The following is a 12848-nucleotide window of genomic DNA, read 5'->3' as shown; positions in this document are numbered from 1 at the left end:
TCCTTGCATTGCTAAACATGTCTTTATTTTGCTTGCTCATTTGAATGTGAGCTTATCTGCCTCCATTATCACGTTCCCAACTATCTCTGCAGCTATTCCTCCATGGCCTCTTGAATTTAGTGATGTTGGTGAGAAGTCTGAGATAAATTTGATTCTCATTCCTTTGTGAGTAATATGGTTTTTACTCTTCCTGAAGATTTACGTTTTAAATTTTTTTTTTCTTTCTTTCTTTTTTTAATAGAGACAGGGTTTCAACATGTTGCCCAGGCTGGTCTCGAACTCCTGGCCTCAAGTGATCAGCCCACCTCGGCCTCCCAAAGTGCTGGGATTACAGGCATTTGCCACCATGCCCAGCCTTTAGGTTTTTTACATCTTTAGTCCTTGTATTCTGAAATTTCAAGCGACGTTTCTGAGTAGGTTTTTGTTGTGGAGGTGTTTGTTAGTCATGCCATACCTGGCTGTGCTCTTTCACTACTGTGAAGCCTTCTTTTCATGATTTCTTCAAGTATTTCTTTCTTTGTTTTTTTTTTTTGTTTTTTTTTTTTTTTTGAGGCGGAGTCTCTCTCTGTCGCCCATGCTGGAGTGCAGTGGCACCATCTCGGCTCACTGCAAGCTCCGCCTCCCGGGTTCACGCCATTCTCCTGCCTCAGCCTCCCGAGTAGCTGGGACTACAGGTGCCCGCCACCACGCCTGGCTAGTTTTTTTGTATTTTTAGTAGAGACGGGGTTTCACCATGTTAGCCAGGATGGTCTCAATCTCCTGACCTCATGATCCGCCCGCCATGGCCTCCCAAAGTGCTGGGATTACAGGCATGAGCCACGGCGCCCGGCCAAGTATTTCTTTCTCTTCCAGAGACTTTTCTAACCACATGTTACCTTGTTCTTCTTATTCTTATTTCTTGGTCCTTGGCGGGTTCTGAGAATATGCTTTGACTCTAACCAACAGCTCACCCATTTTCTCTTCATCAGTCTCCATTCTGCAGGTCAGCTCTTCTGTATTTTGTTTTGTTTTTAGAGATTGGGTCTCATTCTTCTGCCTCAGCCTTCTGAGTAGTTGGGACCACAGGCCTGCACTACCACACCTGCCTAATTTTTTGTAGAGATAGGGTCTCGCTGTGTTGTCTTGGTTGGTCTTGGACTCCTGGGCTCAAGCGATCCTCCGGCCTCAGCCTCTCAAAGTGCTAGGATTACATGCGTATGTCACTGTGCCAGGCCTGGGGTTTGTTTGTTTGTTTGTTTGTTTTTTAAAATCATCTTTTCATTTTCATGTGCTCTGATTGATTCTTTTGATTAGCAATCTGATCTTAATTCATGGAAGCATGGGCTCATGCTACATTTTTTAAAGTCTCCTTCTGCTTGTTTTAGAACATTTCAGAGTTTTCTGGTAGGTTAGATATGGGTGGGAATAACTACACACTTAAGATTGGATTATTCAGCCAAAGATCATAGGTGAGATTACAACACAGAGCAGGAGACATCTTGATTTGAATGATCTAAGGAGGCACACAGCTGCCATTAACACTATTCAAGTGAAGCAGGTCTTGCCAAATTCTTTTTTAGAAGTTGAGATATAATTCCCATACCATAAAACCCACCTTTTTGTAAAATGTACAATTCAGTGGTTTTAGTATATTCATGAAGGGATGCAACTATCACCATTATCTAGCTCAATAATATTTTTTCTTTTCTTTCTTTCTTTTTTTTTTTTTTTTGAGATGGAGTCTCACTCTGTTGCCCAGGCTGGAGTGCAATGGTGCAACCTCGGCTCACTGCAACCTCTGCCACCCGGGTTCAAGCGATTCTCTGACCTCAGCCTCCCAAGTAGCTGGGATTACAGGTGCCTGCCACCAGGTCTGGCTAATTTTTGTATTTTTTTAGTAGAGACGGGGTTTCACTATGTTGGCCAGGCTGGTCTCGAACTCCTGACCTCAAGTGATCCGCCCACCTCGGTCTCCCAAAGTGCTGGGATTACAGGCATGAGCCACCATGCCCGGCCCAAGAACATTTTCATTTCTGAAAAAAGAAACTCCATACCCATTAGCAGTCACTCCCCATTCCCCTTCTCCCAGCCCCTGGTATTTCATATAAATGGAATCAAACAATATGTAGCCTTTTGTGTGTGACTACTTTCCCTTAGCATAATGTTTTTGGGATTCATCCACGTTGTAGCATAAGTCAGTGCTTCATTTTGTTTTATGGCTGAATATTACTCCATTGTATGGATATGCCATGTCTCATTTATCCCAGTTGATGGACATGTGAGTTGTTTCTACTTTTTGGCTATTATGAATAATGCTGCTATAAGTAATCATATGCAAGTTTTTGTGTGGATATGTTTTCGATTATCTTGCTGATATACATAGGAGTGGAATTGCTATATCATATGGTAATTCTGTTTAACTTTTTGAAGAGCTGCCAAATTCATTTCCAAAGTAGCTGCCCCGCTTTACATTTCCACCAGTAATGTAAAAAGGTTCCAATTTCTCTGCATCCTTGCCAACACTTGTTACTGGCTGCCTTTTTGGATATAGCCATCCTAGCAGGTGTGAAGTGATGTCTCATTGCGGTTTTGATCTTCATTTCTCTAATGAATAATGATGTTGAGCATCTTTTCGTGTGCTTATTCATCGTTTGTTTATCTCTTTGGGGAAATGTCTACTGAAATCCTTTGCCCATTTAAACTTTGGGTTGTCTTTTTATTGTTGAGTTGTAAGAGTTCTTTAATGAATTCTGGACACCAGACCCTTATCAGATATGCTTTCTCCCATTTTGTGGGTTGTCTTTACACTTTTTTTTTTGATAATGTCTTTTGGAGTACTAAATCTTAAAATTTTGTTGAAGTTTGGTTTATCTATTTTTTCTTTTATTGTCTGTCCTTTTGGTGCCATATGTAAGAAACCATTGCCCAATCCAAGGTCATGAAGATTTACCCCCATGTTTTCTTTGTAAAGTTTTATAGTTTTAACTCTTATATTTAGGTCTTTTATTCACTTTGAATTAATTTTTGTGTATGGTGTGAGGTAGGAGTTCTTTTGAGTGTGATTAACTAGTTTTCCCGGCACCATTTATTGAAAAGACTATCTCTCATCCATTGAATTGTTTAGGCAGGTTTGTCAAAAATCAATAGATCATAGACATATGGGTTTATTTCTGGACTCCTAGTTCTATTCCACTCAGGTGTATATGTTAATATACCACACAGTCTTGATTACTGTACACCTGCAGTAAGTTTGAAATCAGGAAGTGGGGGTCCACTAGCTTTGTTCTTCTTTTGCAAGATTGTTTAGCTATTCTGTGTTTCTTGCACTTCCATATGAATTTTAGGTCGATTTCTGCAAAAATGCCAGTGGGGATTTTGATAGGGATTGTGTTGACTCTGAAGATCAATTTGAGGAGTATTGTCATCTTAACAATATTAGTTCCAATCCATGAACGTGAGATGTCTTTACATTTATGTAAGTCTTCTTTCTTTCAATGATGTTTTAAAGTTTTCAGTGTACAAGTCTTGCACCTGTTTTGTTAACTTTATTCCTAAGTATTTTAGTCTTTTTGATGCTAATGTAACTGAAATTGTTTTCTTAATTTCATTTTCAGACTGTTTATTGCAAGTGTGTTGAAATATAACTGAGTTTTGTATATTGATCCTCTATATTGCAACCTTGCTGAACTCATTTTTTAGTTTTATTTTTGGGGGGATTCTTTAGTACTTTCTATGCATAGGATTACATCATCTTTGAATAGGTAGTTTTACTTTTCCCTTTCCAATCTGGATAGCTTTTATTTCCTTTTCTTATCTAATTTCCTTAACTAGAGTCTCCAACATAATATTGAATAGAAGTGATGAGAGCAGACATCTTGTTTTATTCCTGATCTTAGGGGGAAGGTTTTCAGTCTTTTACCATTAAATATGATGTTAACTATGGATCTTTTGTTGTTGTCCTTCATCTAGTTGATGAAGTTCCCACCTATTTCTAGTTTGTTGAATGTATTTTTTACCATAAAAGGGTGTTGGATTTTGCAGGATTTTTTTTTTTTTTTTTGCAGACATGTATTGAGATGTTCATGTGGTTTTTGTCTTTTATTCTATCAATATGGTATGTTACATCGATTGATTTTCACATACTGAATAACTTTGCATTCCTGGGATAAATTCCACTCAGTCCTTGACAAATCTTGTTATCTCACTATTCTTTTATGCTTGGGGTTTATATATCTCTTCTAGGATAATGTATACTAACAATCTATGAGCTATCATTTAAGGAATGATTTACAATCTAGGTTCTTCTTGTTCTTAAAACAAACAGTGTCAGCAAGGCCACGTTCTTGTTGACAGGAAGGAAGCAGTCACTGCCTGGGTATCCCTGATTAATTTCTCTGCCTCTAGCATTCCAGAGAGCTATTTTTTCCTACCATTCACCCCCTGGCTCTGGTTTATGACCTTGTATCTCAATACATGCTTCTCAAAGAGTGGTCCCTGGACTAACAGCATTAACATTTCTTGGGAACTGGTTAGAAATGTGACTTTGGGGGTCACATTTCTAGACCCCTAGACCTACTGAATCAGCCAAACTCTGGGAGCGGGGCTCAGAATCCACATTTTAACTAGTCCTGTGATTCCGATGCACTAAAATTTGAGAGCCACTAATGACCATGACACTAAGTTGGTTTAAGGACTCCACAGGTCCAATTCCCTCTTCCCTTCAGTCACTGAGTTGGATATCTTCCTTCCACATTGTTGGCTTTTATCTAATATTTACTAATATTTGTGCATATGCCAGTTTGTGTTTGCAGTTCCCTGTCAGCCTATCTATCTCTGAGTGATAGGAATATGTCTGTTTACTGAAACCTGCTGTCATCGAATTATTGGAGAAGGTAGAAAATGTCCCTGGTGTGAGTTGAGCCAGTTGCTTCTGTTTTATTTCTCTTGGGTATTTTCAGCTTTCCATGGTGTCCTGTCCTTCAAACACTCATCCTTTCTCACACTTTGGGACAGATGCTTTGCTTGGCATAAGCAGGGGTTGGGGGAGGACCAAGACACCTGGCTCCTCTGCTATGGAAGCCCAGACAATCGATCACAAGAGCTTTCTTTGCTTCTGTATTTTTCACCCATAAGCCTGCTGTTCCTTCTGTGCTGCCTCCATCACTGGCCACAGACCTTTCTTTTTTGAGATGGAGTCTCGCTCTGTCGCCCAGGCTGGAGTGCAGTGGTGTGATCTCAGTTCCTTGAAACCTCCACCTCCTGGGTTCAAGTGATTCTCCTGCCCCCCATGGCTAATTCTTTTTATATTTTTAGTAGAGATGGGGTTTCACTATGTTGGCCAGGTTGGTCTCAAACTCCTGACCTCATGATCCACCCACCTCGGCCTCCCTAAGTGCTGGGACTACAGGCATGAGCCACCGTGCCTGGCCAAGCCACAGACCTTTCTTTGCAGGCTTGAGGTTATGGTTTTCTTTCTCCTGGGCTAGCCTTGTGAGCATTTGTCCTTTGCAGTCACACAAGGCTCCACACACTTGATTTTCTACTCTACTGTCGCCATCTTGAAATTTTTAATTAGTTTGAACAAAGGGACCCACATTTTCATTTTACACTGGGCCCTGAAAATTATGTAACCAGTCCTGCCTCCCTCCTTAGATCTCTCTGCCTTCTAACTTTTGGGGATGCCACACAGTTTCTGGTCTGCTAAGGACACTTCTTATTTTACAGTGCTACTAAAGATTAATTCACATAAAAATGCTTGATGTCATTTTCTAGGGATCTGGAGGAGGAGAAAAAGACTAGATCGTGTAATCAGTTTACCATCTTTATCCAATCCTACCACGACACTTCTAAAATAGAAATCCAGTCCTATCATTCTGCCACGAAATTGGCAAGTAGGTCTTTGTTGACTGCAGTATGAAGTATAGATCCCCCAGCCTGGCACCGAAGGCCATCCACAATGTGGTTCCAGCCTTCCTTCTAGCAATCATAAATTTCCAGAGTTAGTAAGTTTCCTATCACTACAGGAATCAAACAGCCCTGGGAGAGCTACCATGAGGGACATAAAGGGGCTGTCAAATTGTTGCTAAACCCAGTAATACCAAGGTTATCTCTGATTCTGATATTCATGGCTTCCTGGCCATCCCTCCCCTCCTTTTCCACCCCCACTGTATCCTAGTCAAATGGCCAGGGGGCTGCTTGCAGAGAGATCCCTGGGCTCATGCGGAGCTCGTCAGCTTCCTGCCTTTGCCCCGGCTCTTCCCCTGACTTCATCTCTAGCTCCCACAATCCCATGCGCTGCCTCTGGGAAGCCTCCTTGATACTCCAGCCTCTCCCAGACCACTGTCCTCATGCCCAGCACAGCTGAGTTGGTCTCTTGTCTGTAGCACGGACCACTCTGCTGACAGCTGTGCTTTTCTGGGTGTGTCCCTTTCCTCCCTGTCTGAGCCCAAAGCGGTGAGGGGCTCACTGTGCACTCATACATTCCTTCCCTCACTTATGCATGCAATGCACAGGAATGGACACTTACTCTGTGTCAGACCCTATGCTGGTCACCGCAGGGGACACATAGATGACTCAGAAGTGGACTCAGAATTGACCTGCTCCCAGATGGGGGTGGGGCAGTGACAGTCCGGTGAGCTAATTGCTCTAACAAGATGGGGAACAAGGCACAGAGGGCTGAAAGAGGAGGTAGCGCTGGAGCTGCCACATGAGGAGGTAAGGAGGCTTTGCTGGGGTTGGGACAGACCAGTGAGGGCAGAGGGAGCTGCAGGGACAAAGGTACAGAGGGAGGTGTGGGAAGCAGGGAGATTTGGAGAGTTTGTCCTGACTGAGGTTGGACAATCTATGAGGTTGTCATTCCTTAAATGACAGCTCATAGATTGTTAGTATAAATTGTCCTGGAAGAGATATAAAAACCCCAAGCATAAAAGAATAGTGAGATGACAAGATTTGTCAAGGACTAAGCAGAATTTAGCCCAGGAAGGCAAAGTTATTCAGTATGTGAAAATCAATCGATGTAACATACCATACGGATGAAATAAAAGACATGGGAAAGACGTACAATAAAAGGTATGGGAAGAACGGAGATTTGGGGAGTTTGTCCTGTCTGAGGTTGGGGTGTGAAGCATTGGGCTGGGGGTGAGGTGTGGAGCTAGGGGGTGGTAAAAAGGGGTGGGAGGTCTTGGAAAAGAGGCAGGGGTGGAAAAGCTGGAGATGAAGGCCTTGAATGCCAGGCTGAGGAGTTAGGGGCCTTCTTGGGAGTGCCCCTGTGGATCCACTGAATGGTTTAAGCAGGGGAGCGAAGAGCCACTTTTTAGAAAGATTATTCTAGAAGCCAATGTGGAGGAGAACAGGAGGGGCCGGGGAATGAGTGCAGGGGCTTACGCTGGGCCAGGTGAAGGGTAATGAGCGTGAGTCTCAACCTGCAGCTCAGGGGAGGCTCCATGGTGGGAGTGGCCTGAGCAGGGAGGAGCATGCAGGGGAGGCTCCATGTTGGGAGTGGCCTGAGCAGGGAGGGAGCATGCAGGTCTTTGCTCCTCAGCCAGGCTTCATGAGCAAAGCCACCAGTCTGGCCCGGAGCCTGGCCAGGGCTCCCAATGCCCAGTAAGGGGAGAGCCCAGGGCAAATTCCGGCTTCAGCGGCTCCTGTCTCTGCTCCAGAGGGGCTATTCCTGACACTTTCTGGTTTATCAGGAGAATTCCCAATTCTTTATTCTCCAAGGCCCCGTCTGTCTGAATCACTCTCCCCGCAGCCACCAACTCTCCAGTGTGATGCAGGAAGGCTCTCCTGTTTCAGAAGTTTGCCGAAAGTGTTTCTGTTCTTGGCCATACACTTTGCTTCTCTTGCACTTGGGGAACTCATGATTTGTTGGGAGGGGATTGGAAGAAGAGTTATAAAATCACTCAGGAAACCATTAGCGGGACTCGGAAGCATCTTCTCAGAAAAGATGATGTGGCTCAGCCTTCCAGGGCTGTGTGAGTTCAGGACAGGCAAGATTGGTGGGGCCCAGAGCCTGGGGTGCATGACAAAACTCTGCCTTCCCAGTTCTTAGCCCTCTCCTTGTAGCCCATTCTGTCTGCAGGAGTTTCTGGCAGCTCCTCCGCTTGAAACAAGCTCCAGCAGAGGCAAAGCTGTCGGGCCCATGAGCCTTGCAAAGCTCTAGGCTAAGTGGGGTCTCATTTAGGCGGCAGCTGAGCCAGCTGCACAGTTGGTTAATCACCCTCGTCCTGGGAGCTTGCTAAATCAGGAAGCCAGGTTCAAGCCGGCTCCTCCCTCGCTGGCGGTTTCCAGGGAAGATGGAGCTGGCTTGGACTGGGCAGGCGAGCCCGGCTTCCTACTGTCAGCAGGCTTATTCCTGACCCCGTCGGTGGCCTCACCAGCCCTGGGAACCCTGGGATGCCTGGCTCAGGCTGCGCTGCAGGAGAGACGAAGCCCGAGGCAAACACCAGCCAGTCCCCAAGCCTCTGGATGCATCGTCTCTGCACCCCGTGCAAATGTCCCCTTCTCTGCTCCCGTCCTCCTCACCCCTCAGCCCCTGACTGTGGCAGCCTTCCCCTGTCCCATGCCTTCCTCCTCCAGAAAGCACTACCCAGGCTGCCTGAGCCGTCCTGGGAAGCCACTGCTCTAGGAAGCCCCCGACCAATAGGAGGCGGGGTGAAATTGTGGGAAGAGCCCTTGCCAGTATTGGGGTGTCCAAGGGACCAGATCTCAACGTTGGGGAAGTGACTTTACCTCGCTGAGGCTCAGCAGCCTTATTGCATAGGCATGGAAGCCAACGATTTCGTGTGCGGGAAAGCACTAGGCAAGCCAGAAAGCACCTGCGTGCCCAGGTGCAGCCTTCAAGGCTTACGCAGCTGAGGCCGCACTCAGGGCTGGCTTTGAGGAGTCCCAGAGCTTGGCCCCGACCTCCTTTCTGACATTTTCCCTCTTCTTTCCCACGTGAAGCTTGCGCACTGGCATTTCCAGGACACTCACCTCCTGGCCTCTTGGCACCTGGGTCCCCGAGCTTCTTCCGGCCTCTGAACTCTGCATTCCCAGCAACCCCAGCTGCATCCCCAGCATCCCCAGCAACCCCAGCATTCCCAGCAACCCCAGCTGCATCCCCAGCATTCCCAGCAACCCCAGCTCTCATCCTTGCCCACCTCCCCAACTTTCCCACCTCCCCACCCCTGGACATCCTGCCCAGGCTAAGTCATATTTACACCCTGGTAATGAAAGTATTGGGTGGTCTGGAGAACTCATGAACTGTCTCCGTGAGTACCAACTATGGACTTGGCGTGAGAATGTGGAGGTAATGACTCAGACCCGGCTCCTCCCTGCGCTGGAGTCCTCCCCTCCTCCAGGGCCTGAGACATAGTAGATGCCCGAGAAATGCCAGAAGTGTCTGTGTTATAGTCAGGGCTCAGGGCCAGTGCTCCAGAGGGCTGCAGGTATTGGGTTTGCTGTTCTGAAGTCCGAATGGTGTTATCTTCAAGTCTGTGTTTTTGTGTTTTGTTTTTTTTTTTTAAATGGAGTCTCACTCTGTTGCCCAGGCTGGAGTGCAGTGGTACTATCTCGGCTCACTGCTACCCCTGCCTCCTGGGTTCAAGTGATTCTCCTGCCTCAGCCTCCCTAGTAGCTGGGATTACAGGCAAGCGCCACCACGCCCAGCTAATTTTTGTATTTTTAGTAGAGACGGGGTTTCACCATGTTGGCCAGGCTGGTCTCAAACTCCTGACCTCAGGTGGTCCACCCACCTTGGCCTCCCAAAGTGCCAAGTTTACAGGCGTGAGCCACCATGCCCGGCCAAGTTTGTGTTCTGTGAGTGAAGTCTGACGGGACAGTGCATGTGTGCGGGGGTCCTTGGTGGGCGGCTCTCACATGGTCCTGCCTCCTGCCACCTTGAAGCCTCCTGGGATCTTGGCCTCCTGCTCTCCTGCCCTCTGGCTTCTCAGCCCCACCCCCACCCAGCTTTCTTCTCCTGCCCCTGCCCATGGACAGCTGCTGGCCTCCCTCCAAACCAGAGCCTGGGAGCAGGCAGGGCTGAGGTTAGGTGCTCATACTCCACCATGTCTTGGGGCGAGGCAGCTATCCCCACCCTGGGCTGGCAGTGCCATAGAGCATTCCAAGGGTGATTCAGAGGGAAAAAACCTCTCACTCAACTAGTGCATTTCAGCATGGAGGTTGCAATACTCTTGTCTACCCTGGATGGGGCCAGCAGGCCTGTGGGAGGGGCGCATGCTTGGCTCAACTTTCCAACTGTCACTCACAGCATGGTTTGTTGGCCCAGTGGCTGGCAGGAGGGGGATCCTGGGTGCTGGTGGAGCCTGTGTGTGCGTGCCAAGCTAAGGAGCAGGGACCCTGGGGCCTGGGAGGGCCTGCACTCATCCCTCAAGTCTCCCTGGGCATGAGGAAATACAGTAGCAAATAGAAAACACCGGCCGGGCACGGTGGCTCACGCCTGTAATCCCAGCCCTTTGGGAGGCCGAGGTGGGCAGATCACCAGGTCAAGAGACTGAGACCATCTTGGCCAACGTGGTAAAACCCCATCTCTACTAAAAATACAAAAATTAGCCGGGTGTGGTGGCGGGTGCCTGTAGTCCCAGCTACTCGGGAGGCTGAGGCAGGAGAATCACTTGAACCTGGGAGGCGGAGGTTACAGTGAGCCGAAATCGCACCATTGCACTCCAGCCTGGTGACAGAATGAGACGCTGTCAAAAAAAAAAAAAAAAAAAGAGAGAGAGGAAGGAAAAGAAAAGAAAGGAAGGAAGGAAGGAGAGAAAGAAAGAAAACACCATAACAGGTTTTAGAGCATACTCAGGGAAAAGGAAAAATGTTATATTTTAGTACCTTTAGCAACATTTTTTTTTTTTTCTGTTTGAACAAGGGACCCGGCATTTCCTTTTTGCATGAGGCCTTCCTCATTATGCAGCTGGTTTTGGTGGAGTATGATAGAAAAAGCAGGAGGTTTGGATTTGGAAGAGTCTGCAAGCTCCTTCACCTCTTCAGGCCTTGGTTTTCTTATCTGTAAATGGGCTTCCTTCCTTCCTTCTTATCTGTAAATGGGACCATGCTCTCTCACACCCCCGCTTTGCCTTGAACTTGGCATTCCATAAACATGATCTTGCTGGCTGCTTGGAATGCCATGCCCTTTCCTCTACTGTCAAAACTGAAATCTCTGCTCTGGCACAAGCTTCCTTGGAGTCCTCAGTCAGAATGAATCTTTCCCTCCCCCTCTCTCTCCGCCGGTCTCGCCTCTCATTGCAGTTAGCCGTGTGCTTCTCTGCACAGAGGTGTTCTTGCTCCTCACTCACTCTGACTTCCTCATCTCTGTATCCCCCATGGCCCCTAGCATGGGGCTTGGCCCATAGAAGGCGTTTTTTGAATGCATGTCTTATGTCTTAATTTCTCTGCTAGGCCCCAGCTCTGCTGGGTGGTCAAAGTTGACTTTTTTTAGGGGTGCCAGAGTTTCACGGGCCTTAGCTGGTGCTCAGACATGGTGCTGGTCTTCGCTTCCTGACCTGTGTATTGGATGCTGGGTCATTCCTTGTTTCTGTCCACATCTGTGCTGCTGTTGCACCTGGGAAACAGTCTGCGTCCATCCTATTGTGCTGTGTGGGGACTGCTCTATGATGGTGTCCAGGTCTCTGTTCTCTATCTGGGCCCCTCTTGGGCCTAGGCTTTGTCACGGCCCCTGGGTCTAGGGAGTGCTGTGAGCTGGCATCTAGCATTGACCATTGATTGTCTCTATCTGGCTGCACCTGGGATCATGATGAAGACAAAAGGGACAAGGTCTTGAATCAATGGTTAGAAGTAAACAAGTAAATAACACAAGAATCAGAGCCATCCTCACTTACTGAACACCTGTTTTGTGCCTGACTGTGTTCTGAAGGCTTTACATATATATATATATTTTTTTTTTTATTTGTCTTCTTTTTTGGAGACGGAGTCTCATTCTGTCACCCAGGCTGGAGTGCAGTGGCGTGATCTCGGCTCACTGCAACCTCCACCTCCTGGGTTCAAGCGATTCTCCTGCCTCAGCCTCCCGAGTAGCTTCGGGATTATAGATATGCGCCACCACGCCTGGCTAGTTTTTGTATTTTAGTAGAGACAGGGTTCCACCATGTTGGCCAGGCTAGTCTCAAACCCCTGACCTCAGGTGATCCGCCCACCTCTGTCTCCCAAAGTGCTGGGATTACAGGCATGAGCCACCGTGCCTAGCCGGCTTTACATATATTAATCGTTTAATATCCACAGTAACCCTCCGAGGCAAGTACCAGTACTATCCCCATTTTATAGATTGGAAGACTGAGGCATATACAGGTTGTGTAACTTGCCCAAGGGTGCATGGTTCGTAAGTGAAGAAGCTGGCATTTGAATCCAGGTATCCAATTATAATGCAGTGTCACTCAAGGGCTTTCAGGACTTGGAGGTTCTTAGCGAGCACTGGATCCCTGCTATCTAGTAGGAATGAACCCAGAGAGGGAGAGTGCTGTGCCTTACATCACACAGCAGGCCAGAGGGAGCCTGAAATGGAGTCAGCCTCCAGATTCCAGCTGGACGCTCTTCCCATTGTTTACCCCTGCCTGCTTTTGAGAGAGCCCGGGGGCCATGACCCCAGGATTCAGGGGACGTGGGCCATGAAGGTGGCCCTGGCAGGCAGAGGGCTACAGAAACAGGGTGATGGATTCTGATGAATCCATCTGGAGAACACCTGGAGAAGTTCATTCTGATGAACACCTGGAGAAGTTTCATGTGAGAGGCAGGCACGGGGTTGTGAGAAGCAGGCATGGGGTCAGGAGAGGAGTCATCTACCAGGCCCTGGAGTGTGGGCTGTGGAGATGGAGGATGTTCTTAGACTGGAGTTGCCCTTCAGTTCTGTAGGGGAAGAA

General features: G+C 47.3%; 1 protein-coding gene across 2 annotated transcripts in view; it reads left to right on the top strand.

Moving 5' to 3' along the window:
* The window catches only part of PITPNM3 (PITPNM family member 3), a 106032-nt gene that overhangs the window by 39943 nt on the left and 53241 nt on the right, over window positions 1-12848 (top strand). The window lies entirely within an intron of this gene.

This window comes from Pan paniscus, chromosome 19 (genome assembly GCF_029289425.2).
Source record: "Pan paniscus chromosome 19, NHGRI_mPanPan1-v2.0_pri, whole genome shotgun sequence".
Lineage (NCBI taxonomy): Eukaryota > Metazoa > Chordata > Mammalia > Primates > Hominidae > Pan > Pan paniscus.
The sequence above is the reverse complement of the archived record's forward strand: the minus strand, read 5'-3'. Positions and strand labels throughout refer to the sequence as shown.